This window comes from Sapajus apella, unplaced genomic scaffold (genome assembly GCF_009761245.1).
Source record: "Sapajus apella isolate SASKATOON/1434 unplaced genomic scaffold, GSC_monkey_1.0 scaffold6, whole genome shotgun sequence".
Lineage (NCBI taxonomy): Eukaryota > Metazoa > Chordata > Mammalia > Primates > Cebidae > Sapajus > Sapajus apella.
Genome location: NW_022436946.1, coordinates 34,735,408 through 34,749,012, shown reverse-complemented (window position 1 = coordinate 34,749,012; position 13,605 = coordinate 34,735,408). Strand labels below are relative to the sequence as shown.

Below are 13,605 nucleotides of genomic sequence, written 5' to 3'. Positions count from 1 at the left end.
GTATGTATTAGATCATGGGAAATAAAACTGAATAAATAAAATGAAACTGAATCACTATCTTCATTATAATAATTAATTAACATAAAATTAATTGATGTTAACATTAAGAACAATTACCAACTCTAAAAATGATAGAGCATCACTACTTGATAGTGCTCAGGCTATATCTGAAATAAGTATCATTTAGGTGTAATGGATTTAAAAATGGTATGTGATGAAGACAAAGTGGGGGAACTTTCAAGAAAGATGGTGAAAATGATTCATGAGTTACAGGGATTGATTCATGTAGGAAGAATAATAATGATTAGATAGCTCAGCATTGCACTTTAAATAGCATTCCAGATACACCATGATATAGCTGGTTTCTACATCATATATCTTCATCTCTACATTTTTAAACTGTGGTATATTCATCATATTAGGTTATTCTTTTCAAAATAAAATTAAAATTTTAAATCATGGTTCAGAGGTGGTTTAAAGGAAAGGTGATAATCATCTACAGTTATTGAAGTCATGCAAACACCAGTTGAGGATAGAAAGTATTTCAAAGAAGGATTAGTTCTAGAGTGAAATTAGGCTTGAAAAATTTTCAATCAGGCATAAAATTCCAATTCCAAACTATTAATTTTCCAAGATGAGCTCATTCTCATAATATCTATTATACATCAATTTAAAGAAATAGACTGAAATGGTATCGAAGGTGGGACCTAACACTCAGAAAATAAATAAGTTAATAAATAAATAATGGAAATATGATACTGTTCATAAACTTTTACTTTTGAAGATAGCTTCCTATAATGTTTAAACTTGTGCTCACTAGGACTATTAACTGCATTTTAAATTATTAAATTTGATTCCATATTATAAACTTCTTACATCTTTAAATTATTAAATTTCATTCCATATGATAAACTTCCTTACATTTAAAACTTGGAGGCATTTAATGACAAAAATAAAAGTTACTTATTTTCTTAGAGCAAAAGGAAAATACAACAAAACTGTATTCAATAGGAGAAATTTGTGACCTAGGATGCTGACACAAATGTACCAATATTTCTTTAACTTTTTATATGTGAATTTTATATTTATCAATATTTGAATATTCTTGACTCCTGTGCTTACATATTCTTTATCTCTTTCAACATAACCAACTCAAAATGTCATCCTTTCCCATGTATAATGGCAAGAATGAAATTACACTACAACACATAGACGAACAAACATTCCATGGGGAGAAATTAATTTTCTTGCATTCTTGGACACTAGACTATAATTCTCAAACTGGTAGTCAACTGTGGTCTTGTGACTAAGCTCACATCAGTAGAATGTGAGAGAAAGGGATATTTGTAACTTTCACTTCACTATACATTCCCTCCCTCCCTCCCTCCCTCCCTCCCTCTTTCTTTCTTCCTTCCTTCCTCCCTCCCTTCCTCCCTCTCCTCTCTCCCTTCCTCCCTCTCCTCCCTCCCTCCCTCCCTCCCTCTCCCTCTTTCATTCTCATTCTCTCTCTCTTTCTCCCTCCCTCTCTCTCTCTCTCTCTCTCTCTCTCTCTCTCTCTCCATCTGTCTGGTACTGTCACCCACCCAGGTAGGTGTGCAGTGGAGCAATCATGGCTCATTGCAGGCTCAACCTGCTGGGTACAAACAGTTCTCCCACCTCGTTTTAAAACTTTTTTGTAGAAATGAGTTCTCACTATGTTTCCCAGACTGTTGTCAAACTTCTGGGCTCAAGCAATCCTCCTACCTTGGCCTCCCATAGTGCTGGGATTACAGATATGAGCCACCTTGCCTATCCTACATTTTAAGAGGAAATCTAGGGCTCTTTTGTTTTTTCCACAGGCAAGAATGACAGTGAACCAAAAGGCTTTGGAAGTCCTCTGTGAGTATGTCAGACCTGCCTTCCTCGACCCAGTTTACCATGGAGCAGAGCTGCCAGCTGACTTTGGATACTTACTTCTGAATGTTCCCTGATTGAGAAATGAATTATTTTTATAGGACAATTTAGCCTTTTACTCTAATTAATACAAATATAAATAGAAACAAAAATATTTGAGATTCTATTCTTTGTGCATCATCAGTTATAATCTAATGAAACTAAAAAGATCATGAGGTTGCTGGGTGGTCTGTGGCTTTGCTGGTATTTCCAAACTCTATACCAGAATGTTTTCCTCTGGTTTTAGAATGAAATTCTTGATGATGAAGTAAAGACGTCACTTGATACTTGAAGTTTCCATTAGAGCTGAGCTCTTGGGGCAGGTAGCCACAGATTGTCTGAGGAAGACATCAGTTGGATTTTATGGTAAGAACTCCCTAATATTATGTCAATATAAATTAATTTTCCCCAAAATAGTACTGGGTTTAAGATCAAAAACAGTAAGTTATAATCTTATGTCTCCCTTTGAGTTATTACATTTGCCCACCTTAGTAACTTCCTTAGAGGTTTACTGTTTCCATTCAACTCTCATTTTACCTTGAAGGAGAGAGATGTTAAGTGTTTTCTGTCTGTATTGAATGCTTCCTTGGTGCCATTTTGTGGTATTTGCAGGCCTCCCTGACATTATCAAATGGATTGACATTTTAAATATTTGCAGTGCTCAGTGGGTACTAATTCAGCAAAGGTGAACCCCAAGCTTCTTCACAGTGGCACAGCAAGTGATGTGTGTCTGTTTAATCACAGCAGTTGAAATGAGATCAAAAGGCACTGTGTTGTAAAACTCCTAAAACTGCTGTCACAGCAGACACACTTGGAGGAGTCCTTGAAGGAAAAAGCTAAGTAGTGAAGAACCTACAGAGGCCACGGGCTTATCTGAACCTATTAACCCAGCTCTGCAGGAAAGTCTCTCTCAGTATATAATGTTTCCATATTTCTAGTAAATTCTTTATAGATATACCTTAATCATTTGTGAGCCTTCCAGCGATTTTTGATTTTCTTTATACTCTAAATTGAAATTTTACTTTTTTCATTTTGTCAGAGTTGAGAATATGAATATCTTAAAAAGATAAAGAACATAAATCATTAATACATTTACTGTCACACATTCTTAGGAGTTGGTCCCAAAGGAATTTTAGCAAATAGGAAATGGTACTGCTAACATTTGGCTGTTGGGACTTCATAGTTCATGTGTAATTTATAGTCTACAATGACAAATATTAAAACATCGGAGAATGGAAACACTAAAATTTTATCCTAAACTATTTTTTTCTACAATGAATGAATTTTCTCTATAATCCCCAGCATTTTTAATAGTTTATCAAATAACCATTTATATATTAGATTGACATGAATATCTTCAGCCCTTGGCTTCCCACAAACAAACAAGTAAAAAAGGGTTTGTGTTAAGGTTTTTACACAAATTCTCCCTGTTTACATCAGACACATGTGTAACCCCAGAAATGCAGCATTGCTTCCTCAAGACTTCCTCAAGAGTTTTACGCTATCAGAATCAAATATATGGAATTAATGACCAAGGCTGAGAAATAGTCAAGGAGCTGTTCCAAAACTGGTCTGTGTTTTGTGGGAAACAACAAAGTGTCTTATTTCACCAAACAGATCTAGAAGTAGGGAAATATTGCCAGCTATTGAAGCTATACTTCAGCCAGATGGGTACAAGCATTGAACTAGAGGCAGCCTGCTCACACATATATCCTGGCTCTCCTGTTGATATTACCTAACCACTCTGTATCTCAGTTTTCTCATCTGTAATATGTACAAAAGAGTGACTATTTACCTCATATGATGTTGATATACTTACATGAATTTATAGTGAGTGAGTACTTTAAACATGACCTAGAAGTTTGTAGGTGTTCTATTACTATTATTTATGTTGTTCTAATATTTGTAAAATTATGAGTCATAGGACTTTGTTGCAGAGGTGTCAAGGTAAAAAAAATTAAGCAATAGAACATATTTTCAAATTACTAAGTCTTATTACTACTATTTCACAAATCCTGAGAAGGGGACACAAGTTTATGCAATATCTCTTAATATAGCTTCCTTTCCCCTGCACTTTTATCATCCATGTGCTGCTAACACTCTAGCTGTTTCATCTCTTCTCTCTTAAAGGTCTTCTCTAATGACATTGGTTAACAAGTCTTTGTGCAAATCTCAACTGTTCAATAAAGTTAATTCCTTACAACTGTGTGTAAATATATAAGTCCCCCATAATCAACCATGCCTATACTCTTCATCCATCTTATCATTTTGTCATTGAAACTTTCACCTTCTAACAAACTACACAATTTACTTATTTATCATGTCTAGTATCAGTCTTGTTCTGCTAGAATAAAAGCTCCATAATGGTAAAGATATTTGTCGTATTCACTGAAGTATCTGAAACACCTAAATAATGCCATGTCCACAGTGCATGCTCAATAGGAATAGATATTTCCTCTATTATAACATGTGCAGCCTAAGGATTTTCTTTCACTTCCAGGAATACAGAGATAATCTCTTACTCTAAATATTTCTCATGCTTCTCCTACCCCTTAGGACCTATTCTCTACTCTTTGAATCTGTTTACAAAAGCCTCAGTGCTGTTTGTTAGAAACCTAGTGTGGAAATGGTGATGAGAACTGGATGGGAAATCAGTTTTCAAGGAGCTTGGAGAAAATAATTAGTGAAAACACCATAGCAACAAATATTTGTTTTCCTCTTATTGTGTGCAATATTTTATAAACTTGTTTTTAAATATTCTCTTATATTTTTCTACCATTTTACCTCCCTCTAGTCTGCTCTGACTACCACCCTGCCTCACACAAAATCTGTCCTGTGTTCTATCCCGGCTTCCAAAGATGAAGACAGTGGTATCACGTAGGATTATATGAGCAAACTAAAGAGAAAAGAGATGGCGGTCAAAAAGTGGAAATCTTGGAATTAAGATTATGAAAAGGTTACCATTATTGATAATCTTAAGGCTAAGTCAGTGAGTGGATGAAATGGAGTAATGGAAGAAACTCTTGGGATATAAGGCCAAGAATTTGAGTTGTTTTGGTAAGTTATGTGTACATAAAAGTCATAAAAATAAAAATAGATGTGTCAAAGAGGCTTGAAAATGAACAAGGGATTAAAATGTTCAAAAATTGGCAAGGAGGAAACCCATGTGCTATAGATGGAAGGGTAGTTGGTTATAGAATCATATGACAGAACATTTGAAACTGGGAATTTTAGGAATAACAGGATTAAAAATTTCTGGAAGAGGCAATGAGAACATTTCTCATCACCAGAAGAGGAGATTTCAGAGGTAGAAGAAAGGACAGCCCCCTCTTGAAAAAGATGGGGCTCAGGGGAAATAACCTCAGGGGAAAGAAAGAGAGCAGGGAGCAAGAAGATAACCTTCAACTTCAGAGAAGAAGAAGTTGAAGATGCAGTGGAAGTGAGATTCTATGGACATGGGAGAAGTGTGCTCCTGTCTCAGAATGGATAATCAATGCTACTTCCATGGACGTCTTTCTACCTGATCCCCAACATAAAGTAGTCAATACTCAATGAGCCACTGCGTATCTTCTCATATAATCATATGCAATACCATTGTCTTCATATTTGGAAGCCAGGATAGAACAGATTTGGGTGAGGTGGAGTGGCAGTGAGAGCAGGGTAGAGGGAGGTAAAGTTGGAGAAAAATAAAAAAGAGAATATTTAAAATCAAATTTCTAAAATACTACATACAATAACAAACATAAGAGGAAAAAAAATTTAAGTAATACTGATAAACTTGAAAATCTGATCCTTCTGTGTCAATAACACCTAAACTAGCTGTATTATTTACTAGTTTGGAATTTATTGATTACTTCATGTAGTTTTTGTATTGTACAGATGATAAGAGATGATAGTGATAAAACATTAGAGCAATATTTTATGTCACAAGCATTCCTATACACCAATAACAGACTTAAAGAGAGCCAAATCAAGAACAAACTGCCATCACAATTGTTACAAAGAGAATAAAATACCTAGGAATACAACTAACAAAGGATTTAATGCACCTCTTCAAAGAGAACTACAAACCACTCCTCAAGGAAATAAGCGAGGACACAAACAGATGGAGAAACATTCCATGCTCATTGTTAGGAAGAATCAATATTGTGAAAATTGCCTTAATGCCCAAAGTAATTTATAGATTCAATGCTATCCCCATCAAGCTACCAATGACCTTCTTCACAGAACTGGAAAAAAACACCTTATACTTCATATGGCACCCGCATAGCCAAGTCAATTCTAAGCAAAAAGAAATAAGTTGGAGGCATTACACTACCTGACTTCAAACTATATAACAAGCCTACAGTAATCAAAACAGCATGGTCCTGGTACCAAAACAGAGATATAGACAAATGAAACAGAACAGAGGCCTTGGAGGCAACACCACACATCTACAACCATCTGATCTTTGACAAATGGGACAAAAGCAATGGGGAAAGGATTCCCTGTTTAATAAATGGTGTTGGGAAACCTGGTTAGCCATGTGCAGAAAACAGTAACTGGACCCCTTCCTGACACTTTACACTAAAATTAACTCCAGATGGGTTAAAGACTTAAACATAAGACCTAACACCATAAAAACCCTAGACGAAAATCTAGGCAAAACCATTCAGGACATAGGGATAGGCAAGGACTTCATGACTAAAACACCAAAAGCAATGGCAGCAAAAGCCGAAATAGACAAATGGGACCTAATCAAACTCCAGAGCTTCTGCACAGCAAAAGAAAGAGTCATTAGAGTGAATCGGCAACCAACAGAATGGGAAAAAATTTTTGCAATCTACCAATCTGACAAAGGGCTAATATCCAGAATCTACAAAGAACTAAAACAGATTTACAAGAAAAAAACCCATTCAAAAGCGGGCGAAGGATATGAAAGACATTTTACAAAAGAAGACATATATCAGGCCAACAAACTTATGAAAAAATGCTCATCATCACTGATTATTAGAGAAATGCAAATCAAAACTACATTGAGATACCATCTCACACCAGTTAAAATGGCGATCATGAAAGAACCTGGAGACAACAGATGCTGGAGAGGATGTGGAGAAATAGGAACACTTACATTACTGGTGGGAGTGTAAATTAGTTCAACCATTGTGGAAGACAGTGTGGTGATTCCTCAAGGACCTAGAAATAGAAATTCCATTTGACCCAGCAATCCCATTACTGGGCATATATCCAAGGGATTATAAATCATTCTATCATAAGGACACATGCACACAAATGTTCATTGCAGCACTATTTACAATATCAAAGACTTGGAACCAACCCAAATGCCCATTGATGATAGACGACAGGGAAAATGTGGCACATCTACACCATGGAATACTATGCAGCCATCAAAAATGATGAGTTCGTGTCCTTTATAGGGACATGGATGAACCTGGAAACCATCATTCTCAGCAAACTGACACAAGAACAGAAAATCAAACACCACATGTTCTCACTTACAGATGGGTATTGAACAATGAGAACACATGCACACAGGGAGGGGAGCATCACACACTGGGGCCTGCAAGGGGGAACTAGGGGAGGAACAATGGGGGGTGGGGAGTTGTGGAGGGATAACATGGGGAGAAATGCCAGATATACGTGATGGGGAGGAAGGCAGCAAACCACGCTGCCATGTATGTACCTATGGAATAATCTTGCATGTTCTTCACATGTACACCAAAACCTACAATGCAATATAATAATAATAATTTACCTATGTTGAAGTTGTGCTGTTGGAGCCTGTAATAACTTAGGTACCTTTCTGAGCTTAGTTTCATCAATTTCAGAGAGGGGTAACGGCATTTTCCAAACCAGGACATCTTCAGATCTAAGTATATTTTTCTTCATGTTAGTGCCCAGAACTGTAATGAACCAAGTTTCATTCTATTCTCCACACCCTATCAGCAAATAATGTTCTTATCCATGAGTTTCACATCCAATATATACAATAAAATATACTTAACAGATCATCCTGTGGTAGTCAGCATATTCCCTCTGTTGCTATTACAAATGTAATATGAGTGTTCTAGCTACAGACAAAAACAAGCATACAATAGAATTTGCTTTTATTTCCTGAGATAACATTTATACTTTCCTTTGAGCTACAACTAGTGAAAAGCCAATACTGATTGTATTTTTTATTACCTCCTCACATTTTTCAGTTAGTAATCAAAGATATTATAATTTGCTTGAGACTGAATTATATATGTATATATTTGTAATGATATATATATATTTTTAAGAATATGTGTATATATATATGTAATATATATCAAATATATATATACACACTATACAAATATATATACATTATACATATTTGTAAATACATACACACACACACACACACACATATGTCTTTTTTCACACTGCTATATACTACTGAGCCTAGGTAATTTATAAAAAACAGAAGTTTAATTGACTCACAGTTCCTCATGGCTGGGGAGGCCTCAGGAAACTTAGAATCATATCACAAGGGGCGGCAGGTACCTTCTTCATTAGGCAGCAGGCACCAAAGAGGATGTGAAGGAAGTGACAGGAAAAGAGGCTCTCAGTAAGTTCATGAGAACTTATTATCACTAGAAGAACACAGATGAAGCCAACCCCAGGATTGATCACCTCTCATCAGATCTCTTCCCCAACACCAAGGGATTACAATTCAAGATGAGATTTGGGTGGGAACACAAAGCCTAATCATATCATTCCATCCCTGGCCCCTCCAAAATCTCATGTCCCTTTCACATTTCAAAACCAACCATGCCTTCCCAACAGTCTCCCAAAGTCTTAACTTGTGATGGTTACTATTTAGTGTCAACTTGATTGAATTGAAGGGTGCAAAGTATTGTTCCTGGGTGTGTCTGTGATGGTGTTGCCAAAGCAGCTTAACATTTGAATTGGCGAACTGGGAGAGGCAGACCCACCCTTAATCTGGGTAGGCATCATCTAATCAGCTGCCAGCATGGCTAAGATAAAAAGCAAGCAGAGGAAGGTGGAAGGACTAGACTGGCTGAGTCTTCTGGACTTCATTTTCCTTCCATGCTGGAGGCTTCCTGCCCTCGAACATCAGATTCCAAGTTCTTTAGCTTTTGGAGTCTTGGATATACCTACACCAGTGGTTTGCCAGGGTTTTCAGCCACAGACTAAAGACTGTACTCTCAGCTTCTCTACTTTTGAGGTTTTGGGACTGAGGCTGGCTTCCTTACTCATCAGATTGCAGACAGCCTATTGTGGGATTTCACCCTGTGATTGTGTGAGTCAATACTCCTTAATAAATGCCCTTTTATATACACATCTATCCTATTATCTCTGTCCTCCTAGAAAACCCTGACTAATACATAACTTATTCCAGCATTAACCCAAAAGTCCAAGTTCAAAGTCTCATCAAAACAAGAATATTACCTCTGTCTAAGAACCTGTAAAATCAAAAGGAAGTTAGTTACTTCCAAGATACAATGGGGATACAGGCATTGGGTAAATGTTCCCATGCCAAAAGAGAGAAATTGGCCACAAAAAAAGGGGCTACAGGCCCCATGCAGGTCTGAAACCCAGTGGAGCGGTCATTAAATTTTAAAGTACCAAAATAATCTCTTTAGACTCTATATCTCACATCCAGGACATGCTGATGCAAAGGATAGGCTCTCAAGGCCTTGGGCAGCTCTGACCTTGTGGCTTTTCAGGGTTCAGCCCCTATGGTTACTCTCACAGGCTGGAGTTGAGACTCTGTGGCTTTTCTAAGTGTATAGTACAAGCTTTTGGTGGATCTACCATTCTACATTCTGGAGGACAGTGGCCCTCTTCTCACAGGGAAACTCTGCATTTCCCCTTTGCATTGCCCTAGCAGAGTTTCTCCATGAGGGCAGAGCCCTGCAGCATGCTTCTGCCAGGACATCCAGGTGTTCCCATACATATCTGAAATCTAGGAGGAGATTCCTAACCTCAGCTGTTGACTTCTGTGCACTTGCAGATCCAACACCATGTGGAAGTTGCCATAGCTTGCAGCTTCCACTCTCTGAAGCAATGGCCTGAGCTGTATTTTGGGCCTTTTTAGCCATGGCTGAAGCTGGAGTGGCTGGGTCTCAGGGCACCAAGTCCTAAGGTTGCAGCAGGAGGGCCACTAGGCCAGGCCTGTAAAACCATTTTTCTCTCCTAGGCCTCCTGGAATATAATGAATACCAGGAAGTTCTCTGGCATGCCCTGGAGGCGTTTTCCTCATTGCCTTGGCAGTTAACATTGGGCTCCTCTTTACTTATGCAAATTTCTGCTGCCAGCTTAAATTTCATCCCAGAAAAAAAACCCCAGAAAATGGGTTTTACTTTTCTACCTCAGGATCAATCTGAAAATTTTTCAAACTTTTATGTTCCGCTTCCCTTTTAAATCTAAGTTCCAATTTCAGATCATCTCTCTCAAGTTAAAAGTTCCATAGATCTCTAGGGCAGGAGCAAAATGCCACCAGTCTCTTTGCTAAAGCATAGCAAGAGTGGTCTTTGCTCCAGCTCTCTCAACAAGTTCCTCATCTCCATCTCAGACCATCTCAGCCTGGACTTCACTGCCCATATCACTATCAGCATTTTGGTCAAAACCATTCAAAAAGTCTCTGATAAGTTCCACATCTTCTTCTCTTCTTCTGAGCCTTCCAGACTGTTCCAACTTCTGCCTCTTACCCAGTCCCAAAGTCGCTTCTAGATTTTCAGGTATCTCTATAGCAGTAACCCGCTCTACCGGTACAAATATTCTGTATTAGTCTGTTTTCACACTGCTATAAAGATACTAAGCAAGACTGGGTACTTTATATAGAAAAGAAGTTGAATTGACAGTTCTCTATGGATGGGGAGGCCTCAAAAAATTTACATTCATGGCTGAAGGTAGAAACAGTAACCTAGTCACCTTCTTCACAAGGCAGCAGTAAAGAGAGAGCATGTGAAAGAAGTGAAGGGGGAAGAGCCCCTTATAAATCCACTAGGTCTTATGAAAATGTACTATCACGAGGACAGCATTGTGAAAACCACTCCTATGATCCAATCATATTCTACCAGGTTTCTGCCTCAACACCTAGGGGTTATAATACAAGATGAGATTTGGGTGGGGACACAAATCATAATCATATCAATTTGTATGTAAATACATTCATACATACATGTATATATTTGTAAGAAAAAGAGAATTTGGGGAGAAATATTTTCAGGTCCTGCCACCAGCCCTCAGGTCAGTAAGCAATAAAGATATAGGAGACGACTGATGAGCTAGCAGTTAACTTCATCTGAGGGAGTCTATGAATGCTAAGCTGAAAACAGCAAACTTTATATGAATCTTGATAGATAAATGAAAACTTGTCAGAGGCAGAAGGAAGAGAAGGACACTGAAAACAGGAAATAAATTTCCAATACCCAGAGACTTAAGAGACTATTCAAAGGTTCTTATTCAATGAATGAACACAAATAAAATGAGAAAATGCAAGGTTCTTTGAACTGGCTATACCACAGGCCATATCCTAGTTGAGCCATGGCGACCCCTGTGAGCTGCATGTACACGTCTGGATGGCCTCTTGAAGCCAGAACTTCTGAAGTAAGAAGAATGGTAGCTCCTGCAAAGTCCAATTAACCAACCTTGTGACATTGTACCATTGTTCCTGCCTTAACTGATAACCTTGTGAATCTGGACCTTGTGACACTGCCCCCAAAAGACCCCCCAGCTTACAAGAACCACTCTGAACTGTAACTTCTGTAGCTTTCCACTGCCTACTCCAAACCTATAAAACCAACTGAAATCCCACTGCCCTCCACTGACTCTCCTATCAGACTCAGCCCGCCTGCACCCAGGTGAATAAACAGCCATGTTGCTCACAGAAAGCCTGTTTAGGTGGTCTCTTTATTCAGAGCATGCTTAACATTTGGTGCTGAAATCCAGAACAACAGAGGCTCTCCTGTGGAAGACCAGCCCCTTATCCCTGCTTTTCCTCTGTAAAGAGACTCACCTGCGACCTCAGCACATCAGACCAGCCCAAAACCTTCTCACCACCTTTAGATCTGGTAAATGGTCTCTCTTTCCCTCCCCTTCTCTTTTCTTTTAAATCCTTCCCTTCTAAGTAGAGAAAGGGAGACAAATCTCAGAGACAAGTCTCTCCCGCTTCCCTTTCCTTTAAATCCTTCTCCTTCTAAGTAGAGAAAGGGAGAGAAGTCTCTCCCTCTTTCTCTCTCTTTTCCTATAAATCCTTCTCCTTCTAAGTAGAGGCAAAGGAGACACTCTTTATCCATGTGCTCAGAAACTCCAACGTTGGTCACGGACTCAACTAGGGAAGATGGTCTTCCCTTGGTGTCTGGTCAATCACAGGGACACCTGCCTTGATCACTCACCCACGTTACTGCCCAGGACTCAGTGAGGGATGCCTACTGAAAATTCTGGTAGCTAATTGCTCCTTCTTCTCATCTCTATTCTACTCCTTTCCTTAAAACTTATCCCCTTCACAAGCGGCAATACTCTGCCCTCTATTCCTCTGTCTTTGCCTCTAGCCTGCATACTAAAAAACCTAAAACCTTCAGCTCTTGTCTGATCTGAAACCTAAACATCTAATTTTTTCTGTAACACAGCCTGGCTTCAATATAAATTAGACAATAGTTTCAGGTGGCCAAAAAATGGCACTTTCAATTTTTCTATCCTGCAAGTCCTAGACAATTTTTGTCAACAAATGGGCAAATGATCTGAAGTGTCATGTGTCCAGGCATTTTTTTTTGTACTCTAATTCCTCCCTAATCTCTGCTCTCAATGCCACCCATCCCAAATTTTCCTTATCTCCCTTCCATCCTCCCCTCTTTCCTCTGCCAGTGACTCAGAATCCTCCTTATCTATTGATCCTTCTAACCTTTCTCCTCACCGCCTGTCAGAACCAGACCCCAGTCCAGGCCCAAACCACTCCCCAGAGCCTCCCTCCTCTTTCCCTGCCCACAACCCACCTCCTTATGCCCTTCCTGTCATGTCCCCACCTCAAATGTGATTTGGCTTACAGTTTAGCCCCACAGCTAACTTCTCCGCCCCTGCTCAACAATTCCCCCTTAAGAGGTGGCAGGAGCCAAAGGCATATTTCGGGTGCACATTCCTTTCTTTCTACCCAACCTTTCCCAAATCGACCAGCAGTTGGCTACTTTTCATCAGATCCTACTAAATATATAAAGGCTTCCAATACTTAACTGAGTCCTATAATCTCGCCTGGAGTGATTTAAATGCCATCCTTCTACTCTCACCCCTTAAAAATGCTTAATACGCATTTCATCACCCAACCAGCCCCTGACATTACAAAAAAACTACAGAAAGTGGAATACAGCCCTCAAACCCCACAACAGGAATTAATCAACCTCACCTTCAACCTGGTCAATAATAGGAAGGAAGCTACCTGGTGGCAGTGCAACTCAGAACTACAGATGCTTACCTCTGCCGTAAGACAAATCCCACCACAATACCGGCTTAGAAAGACTTCAGCACACCCAGACTTCAGCATCCAGCCACCCCTCCCAGACCTTGCTTCAAGTGTCAGAAACCTGGCCACTGGGCCAAGGAATGCCCACAGCCCAGGATTCTTTCTAAGCCCTGCCCCATCTGTGTGGGGCCCCCACTAAAAGTTGGACTGTCCGAACCACATCA

General features: G+C 39.0%; 1 long non-coding RNA gene across 1 annotated transcript in view; it reads left to right on the top strand.

Annotated features, from left to right (window-relative positions):
- Positions 1-2,038, top strand: part of LOC116549418 — a 195,475-nt gene extending 193,437 nt beyond the window's left edge. The window contains exon 2 of the long non-coding RNA XR_004267856.1: positions 1,839-2,038. This is a non-coding gene — a long non-coding RNA (uncharacterized LOC116549418). The remainder of the gene's footprint in view (positions 1-1,838) is intronic.
- The last annotated feature ends 11,567 nt before the right edge of the window (positions 2,039-13,605 follow it).